We start from the raw sequence: 16,879 nt of genomic DNA on the forward strand, positions 1-16,879 counted from the left end.
AGCTTCAGCATGTAAATCAGGAACAGCAGCAGGTGGATTAGCAACAACTAGCTTGCTCTTGATAACAAATTGCAAGCCTCAGTCCAAATGAATTTAGACATGGCTTTACAGCCAGCCAGGCTTCACATGCTTCATGAAACACTATAATTCATTCTTTAAAAATTTTGAATAATTTTTTTTTTTCGAAAACAAAAGAAAAATTTTTGAGAGGTTTTTTTGAAAAAAATTTTTTGAAAACAAAACAAAAAGAAAATTACCTAATCTGAGCAATAGGATGAACCGTCAGTTGTCCAAACTCGAACAATCCCCGGCAACGGCGCCAAAAACTTGGTGCGCAGAAATTGTGATTACACTTTGATTATGTAAAATTCATCGCTCTTTCTTTCCCTGGTAATGGCGCCAAAAACATGATGCCAATACCATGGTTCACAACTTCGCATAACTAACCAGCAAGTGCACTGGGTCGTCCAAGTAATACCTTACGTGAGTAAGGGTCGAATCCCACGGAGATTGTTGGTATGAAGCAAGCTATGGTCACCTTGTAAATCTCAGTTAGGCAGATATAAATTGATAATGGTGTTTTCGAATAATACTTAAATAAACATAAAATAAAGGATAGAAACACTTATGTAAATCATTGGTGAGAATTTCAGATAAGCGAATAGAGATGCTTTTGTTCCTCTGAACCTCTGCTTTCCTGCTATCTTCATCCAATCAGTCTTACTCTTTTCCATGGCTGGCTTTATGTGATACATCACCACTGTCAATGGCTACTTTCGGTCTTCTCTCGGGAAAATGATCCAAATGCCCTGTCACGGCACGGCTAATCGTCTGGAGGCATCACCCTTGTCAATGGTTTCATCCTACCCTCTCAGTGAAAATGGTCAACGCACCCTGTCACGGCACAGCTATTCATCTGTCGGTTCTCGATCATGCTGGAATAGGATTTACTATCCTTTTGCGTCTGTCACTACGCCCGGCAATCGCGAGTTTGAAGCTCGTCACAGTCATTCAATCATTGAATCCTACTCGGAATACCACAGACAAGGTTTAGACCTTCCGGATTCTCCTGAATGCCGCCATCATTCTAGCTTATACCACGAAGATTCCGATTAAGAGATCTAAGAGATACTCATTCAATCTAATGTAGAACGGGAGTGGTTGTCAGGTACGCGTTCATAGGGAATGATGATGATTGTCACGTTCATCACATTCAGGTTGAAGTGTGAATGAATATCTTAGAAGCGAAATAAGATGAATTGAATAGAAAACAGTAGTACTTTGCATAAATCTTTGAGGAACAGCAGAGCTCCACACCTTAATCTATGGAGTGTAGAAACTCTACCGTTAAAAATACATAAGTGAATAGAGGGTAGGCATGGCCGAGTGGCCAGCCCCCAAAACGAGATCACAGGATCAAAATACAATCCAGGATGTCTAATACAATAGTAAAAGGTCCTATTTATAATAAACTAGCTACTAGGGTTTACAGAAGTAAGTAATTGATGCATAAATCCACTTCCGGGGCCCACTTGGTGTGTGCTTGGGCTGAGCTTTAACTTTCCACGTGCAGAGGCCATTTGTGGAGTTGAACGCCAGTATTTGTGCCAGTTTGGGCGTTCAACTCTGGTTTTTTATCCTTTTCTGGCGCTGGACGCCAGAATTGGGCAGAGAGCGGGCGTTGAACGCCAGTTTGCATCGTCTATTCTTGGCCAAAGTATGAACTATTATATATTTCTGGAAATCCCTGGATGTCTACTTTCCAACGCAATTGGAAGCACGCCATTTTGAGTTCTGTAGCTCCAGAAAATCTACTTTGAGTGAATGGAGGTCAGAATCCAACAGCATCAGCAGTCCTTCTTCAACCTCTGAATCTGATTTTTGCTCAAGTCCCTCAATTTCAGCCAGAAAATACCTGAAATCGCAGAAAAACACACAAACTCATAGTAAAGTCCAGAAATGTGAATTTAACATAAAAACTAATGAAAACATCCCTAAAAGTAACTAGATCCTACTAAAAACATACTAAAAACAATGCCAAAAAGCGTATAAATTATCCGCTCATCACTCCTCCAATCCATTCATCAATAAATAACCCATCTTCTCACATTAATGAAGACTTTTCCACATTTCTCTTTCCACTTAACAAGTTTAACTGAGACAATTCAATATACAATTTAAGTACGTATATAAAAAAAAGACTAACCCTCACACAACACACATGCACATTCATAAACAAAATAATATTTAGAGAGAGAAAGTAGCACGTGTGTGTTTGAGAGAGAGAGAGATGTCTTGGCAACCGGCAATGCATTCATAAGTGATTTCAAGAAGTTAGTCACTAATGAACATCCTAAGCCTTTTTTATAGTTGACAACCAGTTAGAAAAATACAAAATTAAAAACTAAAGCATATGAATCATAAATTAAAAATCATAAACACAAAATTAAAAACTAAAAAAAGAACTGTTATCCTTTGTTAATGAAATCATAAATTATTTTATGAAAAATAATAAAATGTCATAGATCAGGCTTCAAAAATCGTTTATATTAAAACACAATGATAATTTTTTTTATGGAACCTAATGAAAAAAGAAGTAATGAGGTAATAAGGTGCACGAAGAAAAGAAATTAGAGAAGTGAAAGAAATTGATACCCATCCTGAGTGCATAGAGAGCAACGTCATTGTTCTGCTAAAAAGTTGATTCAAATTTTCAGAACTTTGAGCAAAATTAGCTAGGTCCTCTTTTAGGCTTTTTACCTCTTTATGCAACCTTTTATTTTCTTCAAAACAATTTAAGTATGCAATCAGAGAATGTTGTTTCTCACAGCCCTTAATTTCAGCCTTTAACCGCTTGTTTTCTTCAACAAAATCAACAGCAGTTTCAGCTTCCCTTAATTTATATTTGAGAAAACCATTTGAAGGTTGTGGTAGGCTTAGAGAATGGGGGTTGAATATATACCTATCTTTTAAGTTACTGAAACAACCCTTTAAAGCAAACTTTGAATTATGAATCTGTTTGAAGTTAGCAGTGGAAATTTATGAGACAATTTATTTTTGTCTCATGAATATTAGAAAACAGAACATTACAGAGAAGAGAGAAGCTAACACCAGCATGTATCCTAGTTCGGTTGCCTTATGCCATGCAACCTACATCCAGTCTCCTCCACAACAATGGAGGAATTTTCACTATAGTTAAAAGTATTACATACACCAATTTCACAGGATTGACCCAATCCTTTCACACTCAAGTTCTAACCTAACTTGACATTGGCTATGCTAATACCTAACTCTTCACTCTTAGTGCTAACCCAACTAAGAAAGGGATACCTCATAGGTACAAGATACAAGACATTGACAAACCTAAAGAAATCTGAAAATAACTCTAGGGTTTTCTCTCAAATGTATCTCTCAGCCTTTTTCCACTCATGGCTTTTACTTAAACTCTCTCAATATGCCTTTTCACTCAAGAAATTATAGAAAGATAAACATAGAAAAGTAAATTACAATCTGTAAAACATGAAGGAGATTGACTTCATCAACAGCCTCTTTGCTATGTGATAAACCAGATTTGCATATCTCTGATCCAGTTCTTCATTTTTGGCGGAATGCTTCTTTGAACGAAAGCACTGTCCAAGTAGAGGAACTTATTCAGAGAACTTCTCCACAGAACAAAGCCTCAATACTCTGGATTATCTCTCCTTACATCTGAATGAACAGAAAATCTTCTTTTATCTCCTTGCATGTTGCTGGGTTCTTCTTTCTAGGTCAACTTCTTGAGCCTTGTGCTTCACCAACCCACAAGCTCACTTTTTCACATTCATCCTCAGAGTAGAAACTTTGCTTTTGACCTTCTCTTGTTGACCGAAAGCCAGAAAATAGCAACCACAAAAGTCTTCTAATGGTAAAATGGATCTGAGCCATTAATAAGCTACTTGGTCCCCAAGACTTGCTTGTGACTGTAGATACACAGCAGATTAGGGCAGAAATCAACTTTTCCTTGTATGCTATTTTCAGACTTGTAGAGAGTTGGGAAGAAGAGAAGAAAGCAGTTTGCATGTAATAGGAAATGGGTTACCTTTAACCTTTACCTAAGCTTGATTTGGTTTGAAATGGTTGATTTGACCTCAGACTTTCTTGCCTAACCTTCTCTTTCTTTCCTCTTCTTTGAACAGCTTAAGAACTAAGCACTTTCTCTTGCTTCTGTGATTTGACTGAGACAGAGAAAAAGAACGTTACTTTGGAAGCAAGATGGAGGAATTTGCTGAAATCAAATCGGGCTTGCATTGGGTTCTACTCAAGTTCAGCCCGTTGGTTCCTTGCCTTTGCTTCTTGAAGAATTTTGCTTGAGATGGATGACTTAGGCTTGGTTTATTTTCACTTACCATTCAGCCCACCAGCAGATTTCTTTTGTTTAACATTGGGCTGCTACATCACTTATTTTTGGCCTACATCACTTAACCAAAATAATCAAAACCAATTGGGTAATTAGCCCAATAATCAAATATTTGTCATCATTAATTATATTAGTTAATTTCTTAACTCAACAATCTTCCCCTTGATGACAAACATATTTAAGCAGTAACCAAAAGGAATTAAATTTTAGTAAATTTAGAGAACTTCCCTTTGATTAATGTTTTTTGCTTTAGTGTTGCTCCCCCTTTTCTTTTCAAGAGCAGCTCCCCCTGAATTTATGCTCTTCTCTTCTTTTCTGTTTATATATACTTATTTGGAACCAAATAAATACCATATACAAGCCAAAGATGCGGCAGACAGTGATAGTTTTTAATAGCTCATGACAGATCATACTTGAGTCAAAGCAGAGCATTAAAACTTCAGGGTTAGGGTTAAAACAGCAACCTATCATAAAGCAAGTTTCCAAACTCATTCCAAAATGATTACAACAGTAGCAAACATTTGCAAATTCATGCCAACAACATTCAACAACATTGTAGCAGCATCAATTAACTAAAAACGATCAAGTAACAATATTGCAATTAACTAAAAACGATCAAGTATATCACTATTACTCCCCCTTTTGTCATCAAGGGCGGAAAATAGGCAAACCTAATCAAAACATCACTTAAAACTTGCAAGAAGGTGTTAGAACACAGTTCAAAATATCAAATAAATTAAAAAGTAACTGCAGCAGTAGTTAAGGTATTACAATCATCCAGAAATAAGAGACATAAGTTCTAAAGTAGCAAAATGAACAAAATTCATGAGACAAAAAGAGCAGACAGTAGCAGCTTCATGAAACAATCCTAGGTATCTGAACCATTTTTCTCCGAATCAGCTTTCTCTTCAACATCAGTGGCAGGTTCTTCATCTTGATTAAGGTTATCAATGAACTTGATAAATACAGCCACTCTATCCCTTGATTTTTGGAGGAAATTCTCATGTTTGCTGGCTAGCTTTCTTTGCTCTTTGCTTATAGTAATCATGTGATTAGATTGGGAGATAAATTCCTGAACAACATCCTTGACAACATTCAGCAGAGTAGATTTTTGGCCAGTAGAGATGGAGGTACCCTCGGTGGAAGGAGGAGGAGATTCATCGGGAATGAACTCATCATCATCATCATCATCATCTAGAACCACTCTCTCAGATCGAGTAGGTCCTTTTTGCTGTTTCACTACACCACCTCTCTTTAGATATGAATGTCTATTTTCATAATCCTCATTGGTCAAGTCAACACCAAAATGCTCAAATATGCAGGTTAGAAACATGCCACAAGGAAGTGCTTTGTCTTTTTCACTCCTAACAGAGTCAAACATGTATCTAACCATCAAATATGCAAATAAAATTTCTGTTTTGGTGAGAAGGGCATATAAAACAAGAGTGTCAGTATAGAAAACCCTTTGATATGAACCACTTTGAGGAAGTATGATGTGGTTGACGATTCTGTGCAACTGAGCACGTTCATATCCTAGGGCTTTGTGAGTGGGTGTAATGCCATCAATCAAGGAGACATGTTCACAAATATTAGCCAAAGCATCATTGTAAGAAACACCAATTCCTTCATCTCACTTAACCGAAACATAAGCACAAGGCCCAACATCAGTACACTTCAACAAATCACTGATAGTTTCATTATTCAAAACTATGTCTCGGCCCTTTACATATGAGTGAACAGTGCCTTCATGATAGGTCATGTTGGCATAAAACTCTTTGACCAAAAGAGGATAAAATGGATTTTTTATGTTAAAAAGATGATTCCAGTCCAGAAATTCCAAGTTTTCAACAAAAGAAAAGCCTTTATTTTTCAAAGTTGGTAAATCAGCAAGAAAAGAGGGACACAGGGTACGGTACTTAATAACTCCATCATAAAAGTCATTATTCATGGCAGACCTAAATCTACAAGGATTGTAGTTGGAGTGAGAAGTCATGAAGTGGGATTTATGAGTAAAAGGATCAATATCAGGTTCTCTAACAGATTTGAGAGGAGGATGAGGTTTACCTCTTTGAGAACGCAAGGGAACCGACTTTGACTTAGGTCGTGTAGGCTCAGAGGTAGGTTCAGGCGCTGTCGGTCGCTTCCCTTTCAATGTGCTAGGCTTCGATGACCCAGGTTTAGATGGTGGTTCCTTTGGAGGTTGAGGGTTTGGCGTCGACTTGGCTGAAGAAGGGAACCTTGAAGGGTTCTTGGTGCGAGCCATGGGATCGGTTCATGGAGGAGAGGTAGGAGGAGAAGGTGAGGGAGTGAATGTTGGGTCCTGAGAGCATGTTAAGGGTCTTGGATTTGTAGGAAGCTTATGAATCCTTTCACGTTGTGGCCTTTTAGCAATAACTTTCTTCCTTATTTGGTAGATTTTAGATTTTTGAGGGAAGAGAAGCAATAAAGATAGTGGGAAGAAACCGAAAGATTTGAGGAGGAGTTACGGAGGGAAGAGAAGGAGTGTTGGTAACTGTACCCAAAAGAAAGTTTCTCAAACCATGCAACTGCATCACCTCTTGATATGACTTGAAATACTTGACATCACAAAAGAGAAAGATTTGATTTTATTTTAAGATAAAACAGGAAATTAATTTTAAATTTTGAAAAACTTTTTGAACAGAAAATTAAATCATCCTGAAAGCCTTTTTGGACAAAAATCTGAAACACACAAGCTAACAAAAACAAATATTAAAAAATGTAACATTCATATTGGGCCCAGAGGTGGTTTGAATTAACGAAACACATATGACCACCCATGATCTTGATTTTTGAGGTTGGCGCAGATCAACTTTCACTTGCAACAAGCCCAGAACACGCTGATTGAAGGGAAAGTTCTTCACATGCCCAGAATTGTCTCATACCTGCTTATGAGACAAAAATTCTAACAAACACATCAGCAATTATTAAACAATGAATCATAGCTCAGGATTCCTAGGCTAGTCCTAAGCATGCAGAATCTGTCCTCAGCAAGTGGTTTTGTAAAAATATCTACTAATTGCTCCTCCGATTTAACAAATTGAATGCTAATATCCCCTTTTTGGACATGTTCTCTTATTGAATGAAATTTCACTTCAATATGTTTAGTCCTAGAGTGTAAAACTGGGTTTTTAGAAATATTTATGGCACTCATATTATCACACAACAAGGGAATATTTTCAGCATGTAACTTGTAATCAGCAAGCTGAGTTTTTAACCACATAAGCTGAGAACAACAAGAAGAAGCAGCTATATACTCAGCCTCTGCAATGGATAAAGCCACTGTTGGCTGCTTCTTACTTGACCAAACATTTAAGGACCTTCCAAGGAAGCAACATAAGCCTGAAGTACTTCTCCTATCAACTCTATCACCGGCAAAATCTGCATCACAATAACCAACTGCAGAAAAATCATCAATCTTAGGATACCAAAGACCAAAATTAGATGTGCCATGAACATATCTAATGATTCTCTTAACTGCAGAAAGATGTGACTCTTTTGGTTTGGATTGGAACCTTGAACACAATCCAACACTTTGCACAATATCGGGTCTAGAGGAAGTTAAGTACATAAGAAAACCAATCATTCCTCTATACCTAGTTTCATCTACATCTTTCTCAGTTTCTCCCTTATCTAATTTTGAATTAGGGTGCATGGAAGTTCCCGTGGGTTTGGCATTTTCCATACCAAATTTCTTAACTAATTCCTTGGCATACTTTTCTTGATGAATGAAAATACCTTTTTCAGTTTGTTTAATTTGTAGCCCAAAAAAAAAATGAAGTTCACCCATCATACTCATGTCAAATTCACTTGTCACGAGTTTTCCAAATTCAGTACAAAGGGATTCATTGGCTGGTCCAAAAATAATGTCATCAACATATATTTGGACTAGAATGAAAGAATCATTAGAATTCTTGATAAATAGAGTTGTGTCTGTGGTGCCTCTTTGAAAACCATTTTTCAAAAGAAAAGAGCTAAGTCTCTCATACCAAGCTCTAGGAGCTTGTCTTAAACCATAGAGAGCTTTTGATAATTTGAAAACATGGTTGGAATGCTCTTTGTTTTCAAAACTAGGTGGCTGCTCCACATACACTTCTCTATCTATCACACCATTCAAAAATACACATTTCACATCCATTTGATATAATTTAAAACCACAAAATGCAGCATAAGCTAAGACAAGTCTTATGGCTTCCATTCGAGCAACAGGGGTAAAGGATTCATCAAAGTCTATTCCTTCTTCTTGGTCATATTCTTGTGCCACTAGCCTTGCCTTGTTTTTGCAATGTTACCATCCTCTCCTAGCTTGTTCGAAAAAATCCATTTGGTTCTGGTCACTTTCTTTCCATTTGGTCTAAGAGCCAATGTCCAAACTTGGTTCTTCTCAAACTCTTGGAGCTCATCTTCTATTGCCTTTACCCAAGAAGGGTCACCAAGGGCTTCCTTAGCATTTTGAGGCTCCATTTGAGAGAGAAGGGCAATGTTTGTTCCTTCATTTTCTTTTCTTGTTGAAGACCGAGTTCTAACTCCATGAGAGACATCCCCAATGACAAATTCCTCAGGATAATTTTTCAAGAATCTCCATTCACAAGGTCTGGTGGACTTGGAGGCAGATTCAGATACCAAAGGATTCTGGGTGCCGCTGGCTTTAGGATTTACTTCAGATTCATGAGACGAAATGGAATTGTCTCTTGAATTTTCAGCAACTGCAGTTTCTGGTTCAGTTTGAACAGAATTTCCATTTTCTTGATTTTACACAGTTTCAACGTCCTTTTAAGCTTGATTTCCTGCATCACAATCTTCCAAAATACTTTGCACCAAGTTAGTATCACAAAATGTAACATGTATGGACTTCTCAATAATCCTAGCATCTTGATGATAAACTCTATATGCTTTACTAGTTGTGAAATATCCTACAAACAAACACTCATACGTCTTTGGATCAAATTTATCCAAATTATCCTTGTTATTTAAAACAAAACATTTGCATCCAAAGATGTGCAAGTAGTCTAAGTTTGGTGGGTAACCTTTCCAAAGTTCATAAGGGGTTTTCTTCAAAAATTTTCTTATGATTGTTCTATTCAAAATGTGGCAAGCTGTGTTAACGGCTTCAGTCCAAAGGAATTTTGGAACATTACTCTCACAAAGCATAGCTCTTGTCATTTCTTGTATGCTTCTATTTCTTCTTTCCACCACACCATTTTGTTGTGGTGTCCTTGGACAAGAGAAGTTGTGAGATATTCCAAATTCCTCACAAAAGGATTCAAATAAATTATTTTCAAATTCAGTTCAATGATCACTTCTTATAGAAGAGATCTTCAAATCCTTTTCATTTTGAATTTTCTTGCAAAAAGGTTCAAAGGCCGAAAAGGCTTCATTTTTGTGTGCAAAAAATAAAACCCAACTAAACCTAGTATAGTCATCCACAATCACTAAACCATAATGTTTACCACCTAGGCTTTGAGTTCTTGTTGGACCAAATAAATCAATGTGTAGCAACTCAAGTGGTCTTTTAGTAGAGATGTCTTCCTTTGGTTTAAAAGAACTTTTTGTTTGTTTTCCCATTTAGCAAGCATCACAAGTAATGTCTTTGTCAAACTTTATCAAAGGAAGACCTCTTACTAATTCTTTCTTTACAAGTTTGTTTATTTGAAACATACTTGCATGGCCCAATCTCTTGTGCCATAACCACTTTTCAGATTCTTTAGAATGAAAACAAGCTACATTTTAATCCTTTAGTTCATCAAGAGTAAGTCCATACACATTATTAAAACGCTTGGCAATAAAAAGCACTTCATTTATCTTTTCATTTATAACACAGCATTCAAGCCTTTTGAAAGTCACTAAATATCCTAAGTCACACAGCTGACTTATACTCAAAAGATTGTGCTTTAAACCACATACCAAAAATACATCCTCAATGAAAGTAGATTGTTCATTACCTACTTTTCCAACAGCAATTATTTTACCTTTACCATCATCTCCAAAGGTCACAAAACCTCTATCATACTTGTTTAGTTTGATGAAGTACATTGACCTTCCAGTTATGTGCCTTGAGCATCCACTATCCAAGTACCACATATCTTTTTTGTTCTTGGATGCTAGGCAAATCTGCATGAAAAGCTTCAAATAACCTTAGGTATCCAAATTAATTTGGATCCTTTGAAGTTAATCCATCTTTGTTGCCCAAGTGCATTAAAATCACAAATAACATTGTAAATTTTGTTTCCCACAACTCTCTTTTCAATGAAACATTGTGCATATGAGTGACCAAGTTTCTTGCAATTTACACAATGATTTTCTTATGTGTATTGCTGAAATTGAGGTGAGTTATATTGCTGGAAATGATCAAAGGGTTGAAATTTTCGGGTTTTTAGAAGAAGTACATTTCTTTTGACAAATTGATTTTTATTAAAGTTGTTCCTCTTTGCAAAAACTTTTTCACCAGAATTTTTTTGAAACTTTTGGACTTTTCAAATATGAGGTTTGTTGTAAAATAGTGGTTTCTTGAAAGCAACCTCATTTTTTGAAATGTACCCCAAACCTAGCCTGTTTGAACTAGGTTCGATTCTTGGTGAAGGCTCAGTTTCACTTGTGTATACTTCATCAAATTTTTCTTCAAATGTTGGAACATATCCAATACCAGATTCGTTTGGTGTGGATTTAGTATTTGATGAAGAAGCCACAAATTTCATAGAAGAATCATTGAAAACTGCACTTTCCTTGGCTATGTAACCTAAACCAGATTTTTCAAATAATGGTCTTTGGCTTGCAAGTAATCTATCCAAGTTACTAGAACTTTGAGCAAATTTTGCTAAGTCACCATTCAGTCTTTTAATCATGTCATTTAATCTTTCATTTTCAACAATTAACTCATGAGAAGGATCCACAATGTGCTTTCCTTTTAATTTTTCAAGTTCAGATTTTAGAAATCTGTTTTCTTCAATAATGTCCAAAGCACATTCAGTTTTCTTCACTTTTTTCTTTTAAAAATTTATTTTAAACTCTTAACACATCTCTTTCAGATCTACACTCATTGTACTTGTCAAGTAATTTTGAGGTGTTTAAAGTGAGATCATCAATAATAGCATGTAAATCATCTATAGACAAGTCAAAGTAATTTACCTCATCAAAATTATTGTTTCCAGCCATGAAACAGTCTTTGTCTTCACCTTCCAAATGTTCTTCCTCATTGGAGTCGTTCTCGAGATCCTCCCAAGCTGCCATGAGCACTCTCTTCTTTTCCTTCTTTCTTTTGTTCTCTTTCTTGAGCTTTGGATAGTTTAGCTTGAAGTGTCCAGCCTCCTTGCAATGATGACACGTCACCTTGCTCAAGTCCATCTTGTGTTCCTTTGAGCTTGAACTCTTGTATTTGCCCTTGTTTTTCATCATCCTTCTAAATCTCCTAGCAAAAAACATAAGCTCATCATCTGAAATACCATCACTAGACTCACTCTCTTTTGGTTCTATTTTTGACTTGAGGGTTATTCCCTTTTTCTTTGAGTCCGAGTTTGTGTATGTGGTTTTCATAGGCAAGGAGTTTTCCTCTCAGCTCATCATAGGTTATAGGACTTAGGTTATTACTCTCGGTTAGGACAGTGGCAGTGGTTTCCCATTCTTTTGTGAGGCTTCTAAGGAGTTTTCTCACTAGAGTTTATTCTGAGTAGTTTGTACCCATAGCATCAAGGTTGTTGATTATGATTGAGAATCTCTCAAACGCTTCATCAATGCTTTCTCGATCCTTCATGTTGAATATCTCGTATTGTTTTCGCAGCATATCAATCCTCATTTCTTTGACCTGTTTAGTACCTTCGTGTGTAACCTGGAGTTTTTCCCAGATTTCTTTGGCTGTCTTGCATCTAGACACCTTTCGGTACTCTTCAAAGCTGATAGCACAATGAAGAAGGTTGATGGCTTTAGCATTCAGCTCCATCTTCTTCTTGTCATCCTCATTCCATTCAGCTTCTTCTTTTGGAGTCACCACTCCATCAGCACTTGTTTTTGTTGAAATCTTGGGACCGCTCATAACAATCTTCCATATGTTGTAGTCAATGGATTGGATGAAGATCCTCATCCTCTTTTTCCAGTAGGCATAGTTCTTCCCGTTGAAGAAGGCAGGCATATTGTTTGAATGGCCTTTACTGAGAGTGTAGGCGACTGTGGTTGTGCCCAAGTTGTTTGCCATTGGATCTTTGCTCCAAGCGATTAAGCTTGATTCTTGAGACCATAGCTCCTGATACCAATTGAAGGTTGTAGTAGGCTTAGAGAAGGGGGTTGAATCTATGCCTATCTTTTAAGTTACTGAAACGACCCTTTAAAGCAAACTTTGAATTCTGAATTTGTTTGAACTTAGCAGCGAAAATTTATGAGACAATTTATTTTTGTCTCATGAATATCAGAAAATAGAACATTGCAGAGAAGAAAGAAGCTAACACCAGCATGTATCCTGGTTCGGTCGCCTTGTGCCATGCAACCTACATCCAGTCTCCTCCACAACAATGATGAAATTTCCACTATAGTTAAAAGTATTACATATACCAATTTCACAGGATTGACCCAATCCTTTCACACTCAAGTTCTAACCTAAGTTGACATTGGCTATGCTAATACCTAACTCTTCACTCTTAGTGCTAACCCAACTAAGAAAGGGATACCTCACAGGTACAAGATACAAGACATTGACAAACCTAAAGAAATCTGAAAATAACTCTAGGCTTTTCTCTCAAGTGTATCTCTCAGCCTTTTTCCACTCATGGCTTTTACTTAAGCTCTCTCAATATGCCTTTTCACTCAAGAAATTACAGAAAGATAAATATAGAAAAGTAAATTACAATTTGTAAAACATGAAGGAGATTGACTTCATCAACAGCCTCTTTGCTATGTGATAAACCAGATTTGCATGTCTCTGATTCAGTTCTTCATTTTTGGTGGAATGCTTCTTTAAATGAAAGCACTGTCCAAGTAAAGGAACTTCTTCAGAGAACTTCTTCACAAAACAAAGCCTCAATACTCTGGATTATCTCTCCTTACCTCTGAATGAACAGAAAATCTTCTTTTATCTCATTGCATGTTGCTGGGTTCTTCTTCCTAGGTCAACTTCTTGAGTCTTGTGCTTCACCACCCCACAAGCTCACTTTTTCTCATTAATCCTTAGAGTAGAAAATTTGCTTCTGACCTTCTCTTGTTGACCGAAAGCCAGAAAACAGTAACCACAAAAGTCTTCCAATGGTAAAACGGATCTGAGCCATTGATAAGCTACTTGGTCCCCAAGACTTACTTGTGACCGTAGATACACAGAAGATTAGGGCAAAAATCAATTTTCCCTTGTATTCCATTTTCGGACTTGCAGAGAGTTAGGAAGAAGAGAAGAAAGCAGTTTGCATGTAATAGGAAATGGTTACCTTTAACCTTTACCTAAGCTTGATTTGGTTTGAAATGGTTGATTTGACCTCAAACTTTCTTGCCTAACCTTCTCTTTCTTTCCTCTTCTTTGAACAGCTTAAGAACTAAGCACTTTCTCTTGCTTCTGTGATTTGACTGAGACAGAGAAAAAGAACGTTTCTTTGGAAGCAAGATGGAGGGATTTGCTGAAATCAAATCGGGCTTGGATCGGGTTCTACTCAAGTTCAGCCCGTTGGTTCCTTGCCTTTGCTTCTTGAAGAATTTTGCTTGAGATGGATGACTTGGGCTTGGTTTATTTTCACTTACCATTCAGCCCACCATTATTGGGTAATTAGCCCAATAATCAAATGTTTGTCATCATTAATTATATTAGTTAATTTCTTAACTCAACACCATTTTCTGCCTTTAGAACGGTAACTTGAGATTCAAGTTCATAGTTTTCATTTAAGAAGCATATGATTTTTCATTGAGATGATCTATCATAAGATGAAGGTCTTCAGTAGTAGGTTCAATGAGACGTAACTCATCAGTTTGATTGGCCATGAGACAGGTTTGAGATTTTCTATCTGATTCTTCCTCATCTTCAAAGTCGTTCTCCAAGTCTTCCCAAGATGCCATGAGTCCCTTCTTCTTTTTCCTTTTCGGCTTGTCTTCTTTTTTCAGTTTTGGACAGTCAAACTTGTAATGTCCAGCTTCTCTGCAGTTGTGTCAAATGACCTTGCTTAAATCCCTCTTAAGTTTCCTTGAACTGCTTCCTTTGTTTCGTTCCTTTTGCTTCATCATTCTCTTGAATCTCTTAGCAAACAAAACAAAATCATCGTTAGATAAATCATCGCTGGATTCTTCATCTAGAGATTCAGTGGCTGATTTGAGAGCAACTCCTTTCTTTTTTGTATCTTTTTTCAAATAGGTGTTTTCAGCAGTTTCCTCTCAGATTATCGTAGGTCATTTCATCAATGCCACTACTCTCAGCTATTACAATAGCCTTGGTTTCTCACTCTTTAGCAAGACATCTCAATCTTTTTCTCACAATCACAGATTCTGGATGTTTAATTCCCATAACATCCAAGCCAGTGATAATAACGTTGAATCTTTCAAACATTTTATCAATTGTTTCTTCTTCTTTCATTAAGAACATTTCGTATTCTCTGTTTAGCATGTCTATTCTGGATCTTTTGACTTGGATTGTGCCTTCATGAGTAACTTGGAGCTTGTCCCAGATTTTCTTTGCTGTTGTGCATCTTGATACCCGTCGGTATTCCTCGAAGCTGACAGCACAGTTAAGCAGGTTGACAGCTTTAGCGTTGAGCTCTATTTTCTTCCTGTCATCGTCATTCCAATCTACCTCAACTTTGAGAACAACCACACCATCAGCTCCTGTTGTGGTTGGAAATTGTGGTCTTTCCAGGATTATCTTCTAAAGTCTGTAGTCTACAGACTGAACAAAAATATTCATTCTTTCTTTCTAGTAACTGTAGTTCTTCTCATTGAAAAATGGGAGTCTGTTACTTGATTGCCCTTCCGCCAGAGTATAGGCCACCAGATTTGAACCACCGTTGTTTGCCATCAGGATCTTTCCTCCAAGCTGCAAAGCTTGATCTCTTTGAGACCAAGCTCTGATACCAATTGATGGTAATCAGTGGCTAAGAGAAGGAGGGATTGAATATTATCTTCCTTTTTCACAGGGTATTACTTTTACTTTTTCAACAGACTTCAGGAGATATTTTCACTTTTGTCTCGTAACAAGTTGAGAGACATTTTAATTTTGTCTCGTAACAAGATGAGAGATATTTTTCATATTGTCTCCTGAGATCCAGAAACAGAAAAGAAGCAGGGAAGGAGAATTGACACCAGATATATCCTAGTTCAGCTACTAGGTGCAATGTAGCCTACATTCAGTCTCCATCACAATAATGATGGAATTTTACTATCTTTTTCAAGATTACAAACACCAATTCTTCCCTAGGATCTATCCAATCCTATCTGGGACAAATCCATATTCTAACCCCAATATGAGTTTGACTTGGACTTCAAACCAAGCTTTCAACAGCAAAGTGCTAACCCAACTTGCAAGGAAATTCCCACAGGATCATGACACACAACAGAAAGATGTACAAAGAAACTCTGAGACATCTTATGGCTTTTTCTCTAATTTTGCTCACTGTCTTTTTTCTCTTATTGGCTTTTTCTTACAAATCTCACCATGTTTGCCTTTTTACCATGAGACTCAGACAGACAAAACTAAGAAAAAGAAACTAAATAAACTTCATTGAAGGAGAAGAACTCAGACAGCTTTAGGGTAGCTATGAGAACTATGTGCTTTTTTACTTTTTCTCCTTACCTCAACCCTTGGCCGTTCACCCTTAATATAGAGGGGTGAAGCTTCTAAGGTTGAAATCAGTTGCACCCTCACAGCATTTTTCTTCTCCAACATCAGAGTAGCGGTGGCTTGAACAGATGAGAGAGAGAGAAACCGAATCTGTTTGCATGCACCTCTCATCCTTTTTCATCCATCTTCTTCAATATTAGCCATTGATTTTGACTTTGGCCCCAAGAATTGATTTTGAGCGTTGATAAGCTTCTGACCCAAGATGGCTTCACGTTTTTCATTTTTGCTTCTTCCAGCTAGAGACTCTGATGCTTACCTCTTCTTTGTAGCACAAAAGAGGAAATAATCTTTGTGCCTTTACCAAGATAGATTTGCTTCATGAACTGAAGCCTTTCCTTTTCTTGGCTAAGAAATCTTTTGGCCTTTCTTTACAAACTTCCTTCTGTGGCAAAAATCTTCTTAGCTTTTTTTCATAGGCTTTTCTTTTGTGGCTTCCATTTTTCTTCTTTCTTCTTCTTTGAATGAAAGATGTGACCGAAACAAGAAAGATGAGAGAGAAGAGAAAAACTTTTGGTGAAAGCTTTCGATGCAAATTAAATTGAATTGAATTTGGAGTTACGGTTACCAAAGAATGTAGTAACCGAAGTATGCTTTAATGACCTTGGGTCATTTTCATCTTTTCTTTTATTTTGAATTATCATTCTTAACTCTTGGGTTGTTTCTTTTGATTGGGT

The sequence above is a fragment of the Arachis hypogaea genome, chromosome 11 (assembly GCF_003086295.3).
Source record: "Arachis hypogaea cultivar Tifrunner chromosome 11, arahy.Tifrunner.gnm2.J5K5, whole genome shotgun sequence".
NCBI classification, from domain to species: domain Eukaryota; kingdom Viridiplantae; phylum Streptophyta; class Magnoliopsida; order Fabales; family Fabaceae; genus Arachis; species Arachis hypogaea.